We start from the raw sequence: 10075 nt of genomic DNA on the forward strand, positions 1-10075 counted from the left end.
TGGATGATAATGTGGACTAGATTGAGAGAGAAATAAAATATATGCTTCTTTCACACACTTTCTCTTTCCCTGAGATGTCAAGTTCTGCACTTAGGCAGGAAGAACCAGGTGCATAGGATGGGGGACAACTGGCTTACTAGTAGTACCTGTGAAAAGGGTCTTGGGATCTTAGTGGACCACAAACTGAACATGAGTCCACAGGGTGATGCAGCAGCATAATAGGCTAATGCTATTCTAGGCTGCACCAATAGCAGTTGACTGTCCTGATCAAGGGAAGTAATAAAAAGGTAAAGGGACCCCTGACCATTAGATCCAGTCGTGGCCAACTCTGGGGTTGCGGCGCTCATCTCGCTTTATTGGCCGAGGCAGCCGGCATTCAGCTTCCGGGTCATGTGGCCAGCATGACTAAGCCGCTTCTGGCGAACCAGGGCAGCGCACGGAAACGCCGTTTACCTTCCCGCCGGAGCGGTACCTATTTATCTACTTGCACTTTGACGTGCTTTCAAACTGCTAGGTTGGCAGGAGCAGGGACCAAGCAACGGGAGCTCACCCCGTCGCGGGGATTCGAACCGCCGACCTTCTGATCGGCAAGCCCAAGGCTCAGTGGTTTAACCCACAGCGCCACCCGCATCCCTCATAAGGGAAGTAATAGTACCACTCTATTCTGCCTTGCTCAGACCACTTTCTGTCAGAGTTGGGAGGGTGGCCATCACCCTGCCGTGTCACAGTCCTGTGGCAAGAAAGCCGGTGGGTCTCCTCCACCGGGGGGGCCGTTATTCATAAAGCCCTGCTAAGCGTGCCTCATCTGCTAAGCTCAACAACTTTGAGGGTGTCAGGAATGTTGCTTTTTGAAATATAGCAAGCCTAACTGTGCTCAGTTCTAGGCATCACAATTTAAGAAGGATGTTGATAAGCTGGAACATGTGCAGAGGAGGACAACCAACATGATCAAGGGTCTGGAAACCAAGCCCTATGAGGAACGGTCAAAGGAGCTGGGTCTGAAACTGGCATGTGAATTCACTTTAGCTGACTTGCAGTGCTGGGGGTTGGACCAGATGACCCTTGGGGTCCCTTCCAACTCTACAGTTCTTTATTCTATGATTCTAAGATCCAGTCCACCCCCCGGTAATGCAGGAATCCTCATCTTATGTTCTTACTACAGAACCCCAGCTCAATTCAGCAGAAAAATGTAAACACGCCAACTCTTCTTTCTATGTACGTCATTTGGGGTCACCTGGGGGAGAAATCTGGGCGGGACTTGGGGGCCGATTTGCCCTGTTCCCCCAAACACGTCAGCTGCTGAGAAGGAAGGGTGCCTGGGACAAAACCCACCTCGCAAAACGAAAGGCGAATGGCAGTTACCTAGAAGAGATGCCTTTTCGCCACGAACTAGTTGACCTTTCTCCATGGAAACGTCAATCTCACCATTGCCAGAGCAAACCACAGATTGTTTTGTCAATCTCTTACTGATATCTAAGTGCCGGTAACTGGCGTGGGAGAAGAGGAAATCGTTGGGGGTTATGAAATGAGGCTGGTGCTTGGAAGATCTCTCCACCACAAGTCAATAAATTCCACTTTATCAAAGAACAAGGACACACAGAGAGAGCGCATGGCAGCTAACTTGCAACCCACGATGGCGGGTTAAATATCTGCAGATTAGTTAGGTTGTTGCCCACTAAATGGCACACTAGGGATCGTTAGCAGATAAAACTGCTGGCATCATAATCCAGGCTGAGACCACAGTTGAAATACTGTGTGCAAAACGGCTGCAAGGATGCTCCTTGCCCAGAGATGGAAAGATGTCAAGATGCCTACGAAGGCGGACTGGCAGATGACACTACTAGATTACGCAGAGATGGCAAGATTGACCGGGAAAATCAGAAATCTGGAGGACCGAAACTTCAGCAGAGATTGGGATAAATATAGATTGTATTTGCAAGAACACTGTGAACACTTGAACTGCCTGGCAGCCTTGAAATAACTCCTGCAATGTTACAAAGTCTTTGGAAACAACGGAGAACTGAAATTTGGATGAACTATAAAATGCAGTTGATATAGGTATTTTAAGAATCCATGGAAGGGAGGAGGAAAGTCCTAAGATTCGAACATTTCCAGAATGTTAATTGAGTGATTGATTTTGTAAAACCAAATAACAATTTGTCTCCTTATCGTGCATAATTTTACAGATCTCTGTTGTATCCCCTTTCCCCCAACAACTCACCCTTTCTCTAAACAAAAGGGAATTTTTAATTCAGAAAAAAATGGGGTAACATCGTGCATAAGAGAACAAGAAAGAATCCACATCTAGCAATCCATGCCCCACTTTGGTTTCAGATAGTGCCTGGGAAGACGAGTCTTAAAAAGCAAGGACGCAAATTTTCACGGTCCTCTCGCAGCTACGGTGGCCCATTTACTAAAATGTACCGCATTTTTCGCCCTATAGGGCACACCGGGCCATAGGGCGCACTTATTTGGGGGGGGAATAAAGGGGGGAAATGTTATTTTTCCCCCCCAGCCCCAAAGAGCAAAGAAGCCAGGACAGCGAGCGGGATGGATCCTGCTTGCTGTCCTGGCTTCGTTTTTAGCCTCGGGGCTGGGGGTCCAGGAGAGAAGGTGAGGTTGCACAACCTCACCATCACTCCCGGAGCTTGCGGGGCTGGGGGTGGGGGAAGCCCGAGCTTCCCCCGACCCCAGCCCACAGAACGGGTCCGAGAGCGATGGCGAGGTTGCGCGCAACCTCACCATTGCTCCTGGAGCTTGCCGGGGTGGGGGGATAGCTTCCTGAAGCCTGGAGAGCGAGAGGGGTTGGTGCGCACCGACCCCTCTCGCTCTCCAGGCTTCAGCGAAAGCCTGCATTCGCCCCATAGGACGCACACACATTTCCCCTTCATTTTTGGAGGGGGAAAAGTGCGTCCTATAGGGCGAAAAATACAGTATTTAGCATTAACTCTGGAAGTACAGACTCGATTCTGACCAAACTAAGCCTGCTAGAGCAGGGGTCAGCAAACTTTTTCAGCAGGGGCCAGTCCACTGTCCCTCAGACCTTGTGGGGGGCCGGACTTTATTTTGGGAAAAAATCATGAACGAATTCCTATGCCCCACAAATAACCCAGAGATGCATTTTAAATAAAAGGACACATTCTACTCATGTAAAAACACACTGATTCCCGGACCGTCAGGGGGCCGGATTTAGAAGGTGATTGGGCCAGATCTGGCCCTCGGGTCTTAGTTTACCTATCCATGTCCTAGAGCAAAATATACATCAGTATGACCTCCACAAAACCCCCCACAAAACCTTCATTCCCTCCCTCCTTTAATCATAGATATGAGGCATCCTTAAGACATAACTGGAATTTTAATTACAGTAAAAATCAGGAACTGGGACGGCTTCTGCAAATATGGGAAAGTCCCTGGAAAATAGGGATACTTGGAAGGTCAGATATTGTGTGTGAACATTCATTGTGTGTTTTCTCCTGCCTTGGGACCTTAGGGTGAAAGGCAGATAATAGAATAATAGAATTGCAGAGTAACAGGGGACCCCAAGGGCACCTGGAAGGGCGGAGTTCGAATCCCCACTCAGTTCTGACCCTCCCTGGGGGACCTTGGGGGAGAGGGGGGGCCTCTCAGCCTAACCTGCCTCTCAGGGTTGTCGTGGGGGTTAAATGAGGAGAGGGGAGAACCACCTTGAGCTCCTTGAGGAGAAAGGTGGATATAAATGCAATAATTAAATATCCGTTTATACGGAAAACAGAGAGCAGAAGAGGGATTTATATGATGCAGAACAATTTGAAAAGACCCAGTTCCCTTCTGCTAGCAATAGGAAGCAAGAGTTTAGTTTGGACACCTTTTCACTGCTGAGATAATGAAGTGTTAAGATGAATTAGACTGGGCTGTACAGTGGTACCTCGGGTTACAGATGCTTCAGGTTACAGATGCTTCAGGTTACAGACTCCGCTAACCCAGAAATAGTACCTCGGGTTAAGAACTTTGCTTCCAAACGGTCCAGCCAAACCAACTTTTTCGTCACACCTGCCTCTTTCTGGCTGTGGCTAATCACACGGCTCCTTGTTATCCAATCACCCGGAGACCCAACCGGGCATCACTTGCGCAAGAGGGACCAGGGTCAGAGGCTCTGCCCATCTCAGTGAGCATCCAATATTTCGGCTCCCACAATGCCCTGGGTTGTTGATTCTGGTGCCACAGAGATGCCCTTTCTCTGACCAAACCCAGTTTAATGTGCCGACCTGCCAGTTCTTAGGCTGCACTATTCCTTTGAAAAATCAGATTTGAAATAAGGGTGCCTCTCAGCTAAGGTTACCAGATGTCCCTGTTTCCTGGGACAGTCCCCAGATTTACAAATCAGTCCCCATACAAAAGCCATTGAAGCTGAAAAGTGTCCCCGGATTCATTGAGAAAAATCTGGTAACTTTGCTCTAAGCATTGCTCAGAGTGACATTAACTCACACTTCTAAAGCCCAATGTTTTTTTCTGGGGAAGGCGGCACAGTCTTCATGTAGTTATATTGGCTTTAAATTACTGCCTCTTTGTTAGAAAACTATTACAGTGGTACCTCGGGTTACATACGCTTCAGGTTACAGACTCCGCTAACCCAGAAATAGTACCTCGGGTTAAGAACGTTGCTTCAGGATGAGAACAGAAATCGCACGGCAGCAGTGGGAGGCCCCATTAGCTAAAGTGGTACCTCAGGTTAAGATAAGTTTCAGGTTAAGAATGGACCTCCGGAACGAATTAAGTTCTTAACCCGAGGTACCACTGTATTCAGCTAAGGCCAGGGGTCAGCAAACTTTTTCAGCAGGGCGCCGGTCCCCTGTCCCTCAGACCTTGTGGGGAGCAGGACTATATTTTGGTAAAAAATAATGAACGAATTCCTATGCCCCACAAACAACCCAGAGATGCATTTTAAATAAAAGGGCACATTCTACTCATGTAAAAACACACTGACTGTCCACAGGCCGGATTTAGAAGGCGATTGGGCCGGATCCGGCCCCTGGGCCTTAGCTTGCCTACCCATGAACTAAGCTGTCCTGAGAGGAAACTTGTTGATTTCTATGGGAAAAGAAATTGGATTCAGTTTGCATCTGAACACTATCAAATTCGTACTTTCTGAAGCAATACAAGAACTGAAAGACGGCTGCCTTTTGAAATTTGCACTAATCTGAATTTTATCTGAAATTTGCACTTATCTGAATTTTATCAGAAATTTGCACATATCTGCATTTCCAGAAATGCATATGTTCAGGCAGGGGGAGTGTGTTTTTAAATTAACTTGTTAGTGAAAATAGCATACAAGAACGCATTGTGTTAGGGGAAATCACTTGCACAAAATGGGTACATTAATCAAAACTGCCTAGAAAAATGTGTGTTAGGAAAAATCCACACTATAATTCTAAAGAAGTCTTGTGAGAATTTTTAAAAACAGAATTCACTAAATGCTGCAGAAATTTATACTCAGAGGAGATCCCTTGAGAGCAATAAACCTAAATTTGCAGTGTCTGTTCCTTTCAGTTGGTCTACCCTATGTAAGACAAAACTTGGCTATTACCTGACCTACTTATCTCTTTCTTTAAAGATTTAATATAAAAATATTTGTACAGCATGGAACCAAAGGAGTGTGTGTGTGTTATTTTTATAGACATATATGCACAGAACCATCCTTGGTTTGCTTCCATAAATGAAAATAATAACATATTTCTATCAGTCTAACCTGGGGAAAATTACCCTTGGCTATGACCCAACCTAATTATCTCTTTATTTACAGGTTGGTTGGTTTTTTAAAATTCTTATTATTTTCTTAAATGTATAACAAGCAAGTCTGAAGTATTCCAATAATTTGACAAATTAAGAATGAGAAGAAAGTGTTGAGCATGGCCAGGTATAAGATAAGGAGATGGAAAAATGCGTAGAAGAAGAAACTTGTACAAAGGAAGCAATACAGCACTATTCCAAGAAAAGACCTAAACAGTGGATCAAAAAGACTTATTGGATATGCTATATAATGAGGGCGAACTGAATTTGATTTCTAGCTCATTCCTATGAGGAGGAAGTCCAGCTTACCTGCCGACATTTGGAAGATGAGAACAGGGTTCCCGCAATCTTTCTAAGATGAACCAGGGCAGTTGGTTGGGGACGTCTAAAGGTCTCAACTCTGTCTGTCTGTCTCCAGTCTAAGAAAAACAGGTGAGCATCTCACAATTATGTGAAGGAGAGAGAGAGGGAGGGAGGGGAGGGAGGCGGTAAAAAAGGGGCGCAGGTGGAGATCTCATTTCCCTTTTGAACCCAACTCCCCAGATGGAAAGGGGGCGAAACCAGACCGGGTCAAAGTGGCTGATCCACAGGGCAGCAGGTTTATTTCTAAGATCAGAGGGTGGGAAATGAGTCACTGGGGAAGTTGTGTGTGAAAAAGAGAGAAAGAGAGAGCGCCAACGATCAGATGAGCGAGGCAGCCACGCAGGTTGCAAACTTTTCAACCCAACCTTTGCCCCCTGGACCACATGGAATAGGGCGTCCCTATTTTCATTGGAGAAATATTGGAGGGTGTTATAAGGGGGGGGACTGCCCCCTTTCCCTTATGGGGCACCCAAGAGCCAGTATAGAGTCCTTACTTCTCAGAAGGAGAAAAATAACAGAGGCCAACCAGAGAATATTGAGAAGCAAAGCAGCTAGTAAGTCTGATCTTTATTAATCTGTTGCAACAGGGTCCTCACCCACCACACGCAGGAGGGAGGAGGAACCCAGAACAATGGTGTGCCAAGCCCTTATATAGACTTTTGAAATTGTCCCCCTGGAGCCCAACCACCCCCTAAAACATCATACATACATCACAGAAGGAGGTGGTCTCCAGCAGAAATTTGAGTGTGTTGCTTCTCTCCTGTCTGCCAGGATACCTGATCATGCCTTATCAATTGCCTTTTCTGGGTAGCCTGGCCATTCCTTGGAGATGGTAAATACTTCATGAATCTCTTACACATATTGATCGTGTGCTCAGCTTAACAGATACTTGCCAGACTGTATTTGCAGGGAGGTGTAAGCCCCTACAGTCCAATTGGAAAGCTTTTCCCAATTCCTTCCTCCTTGCAGAGAAATATTTGAGGTCAATTTGGGAGAGTCAAAATGGCTTCGGGATTGTTCTCCTGTACTATTTCAGACACGTGGTTTATATACTTATGTATGTGTTTGCCTTGTACGTTTATGAACTTTTATTTTTTATATATAAAACCTTAGAATTCCTATAACAAGGACATGAAGATTCCATTCATTCATTCATGGGCATCCTATTTAGCAATGGCTGAATTCTAAACTTTTACGTCACAGGAGTTTCTGGGGGCTTTCCGGAACGGAAAAGTAATTTCTGGGGAAGACAGGGGAGTAGTTTCAGAATGAAATGGAAAAGGAGTGGGGTGAAAGGGGACTTAATACGCACAAATTCCACAAAGCTGCACTGGCTTCTGAAATGGAAGAAAGAGAAACAGGACGTAAGGTGGACATTGAAGCCCCCACTGTCTGTTTGCTGGTGAATCAGAGCAAGTGTCCATCTGGTTTTCTCTGGTTTAGCGCTAAAGGGGGTGTTTCTAGGGGGAAAGAGAGGGGTCAAAGGCAAAACTGCTCAGAGCCATGCTTCCTAGGCATGCAACATCTGGAAGTGTGGACACGTCCTAGATAATAGCGTTGGGCTATTGTTATTATTAATGCTGTTGTTATTATTATTATATTTATATTTATGTGCCACCCATCTGACTGGGTTGCCGCAGCCACTCTGGGCGGCTCCCAACAAAATATTAAAAATGCAATAGAACCTGAGATGGCCATCGGTCATGGGTGTTTTAGCTGAGATTCCTGCATTGCAGGGGGTTGGACTAGATGACCGCTGGAGTCCCTTCCAACTCTACCATTCTAAATGGTAAATAATATTTTTATTATTTATACCCCGCCCGTCTGGCAGGCTTCCAGCAAAATACAAAAAAAAATAAAATGTCAAACATTAAAAACTTCCCAATACAGGGCTGCCTTCAGGTATCTTTTAAAAGTTCTATAGGGTTTTTTTTATCTCCTTGACATCTGACGGGAGGATGTTCCACAAGGAAGGCACCACCACCGAGAAGGCCCTCTGTCTGGTTCCCTGTAACCTCACTTCTCACAGTGAGGGAAACACCAGAAGGCCCTTGGAGCTGGACCTCAGTGTCTGGGCTGAGTGATGGGGGTGGAGTCGCTGCTTCAGGTATACAGGGCTGAGGCTGTTTAAGACTTTGAATTGTGCTTGGAAATGTACTGAGAGTCAATGTAGTTCCTTTAGGACTGTTGCTATATGCCCCAACAGCTGCTCCCAGTCACCAGTCTGGCTGCAGCATTCTGGATTATTCGCGGTCCTGAGCCATTTATAATGCATTTGCGGATGTCATTTTCCACAATGTATTAATTTTTTTGCGGATATTCCTCTAATATGCCATTTCTGTCAATGGTGGTGTGTCAGCAAGCCATGCCACAAAATTTAGATACCTGTGAATTTTGAAAGATTTGCGTGTTTTGGGTCTCAGATTGCTTCCAAAACTGCAAATTCGACAGATTTCTCTTTGGGTGTGAACTGAATCAATCTTTCCCTCCATCCCTAGACTGGCAACTTATTCAGATTTGCCTTTTTAAAAGACCTTTTTGGCTGTGGTCCTTCCTTTGCAGGGGGTTGGACTAGATGACCCTTGGCGTGCCTTCCGAATATGCACATTCTGTGATTTATAATGTTTGAGGGTTCTTAAAAGGTAAAGGTACCCCTGCCCGTACGGGCCAGTCTTGACAGACTCTAGGGTTGTGCGCTCATCTCACTCTAGAGGCCGGGAGCCAGCCCTGTCTGCAGACACTTCCGGGTCACGTGGCCAGCATGACGAAGCTGCTCTGGCGAACCGGCACCAGAGCAGCACACGGAACGCCGTTTACCTTCCCGCTATAACGCGGTACCTATTTATCTACTTGCACTTAAGGGTGCTTTCGACCTGCTAGGTGGGCAGGAGCTGGGACCGAACGACGGGAGTTCACCCCGCCGCGGGGATTCGAACCGCCGACCATGCGATCGGCAAGTCCTAGGCGCTGAGGTTTTACCCACAGCGCCACCCACGTCCCTCGAGGGTTCTTACAAAACCATAAATGAGCACTGCCACAATCGCTGCCACCCCCACCTCTGTATTAAACAAACAAGAACATAACTTTACAGTCAGAACCTAAAACATTCACCTGTAACTAAAATAAATAAGAAAATAAAATACATCTCTCAAGGGCTGGTCACATTTTAGCAGAGGACGGCTGTCCGTCCTTTCAGAAGTGTTGTGCTTGCCTCTTGCTTTGATCAGAGGTGAGGGCTGGCTGGCCTTCACAGATCCCGCAGGGAGAAAAAAATGGCCAAGTGACCTCAGCCCTTAAAAAACCTCCTTGATTAAACATCTTAGAAGATACAAATGAAAAATTAAATATCCAAGAGGTGAGTTATTAATGTGAGGGATATCCTTAACTATGCACACAATTAATCTTAATGCTTTCATCCTCCTTTATATTTCCTTTAGAGGGTTTTCCTTTGCAGGGTTTCGAAGTGAAGAGATTACTCAATGGACTGGTATAGCTCAGTCGGTAGAGTTTGAGGCTCTCACGGTTGGGGGTTCGAGTCCCATGCTAGGTGTCAGGGAACTGCCATCAGGGCCGGGGGGAGAGAGAGGGCTCCAGAGGGACTCCAGAAAGCGTCCCAGGATGGGGAGAGGCAGCCCATCTTCTGGGGAAGAGAATCAGCGTAGCACCAGTGGAGAAGGGGGGCAGATGGGGGAAGTGGCGAGGTGGCTCCATGACTCCTCACCGGGGACCAGCGGGGAGAGCACGGGTCCTCCGCTGCCCACACCCTCCTTGCGCAGAAGACTTCCACGCAGGGAGAGTAGGCGGAGACTAGGCGTCAAAGAGCTTCTTTGCTGGAAGAAGTTCAAGAAACGCCTACTGACGGATTCTGCCAGTGATTGAGACAGCCACGGGCGAGTGGCTGTCCGGACAGAAAAGGTTCACTCAGGCAACCCAGCCAGGTGTGGCG

This window comes from Podarcis raffonei, chromosome 18, assembly GCF_027172205.1.
Source record: "Podarcis raffonei isolate rPodRaf1 chromosome 18, rPodRaf1.pri, whole genome shotgun sequence".
In the NCBI taxonomy this organism is placed as follows: Eukaryota; Metazoa; Chordata; class Lepidosauria; order Squamata; family Lacertidae; genus Podarcis; species Podarcis raffonei.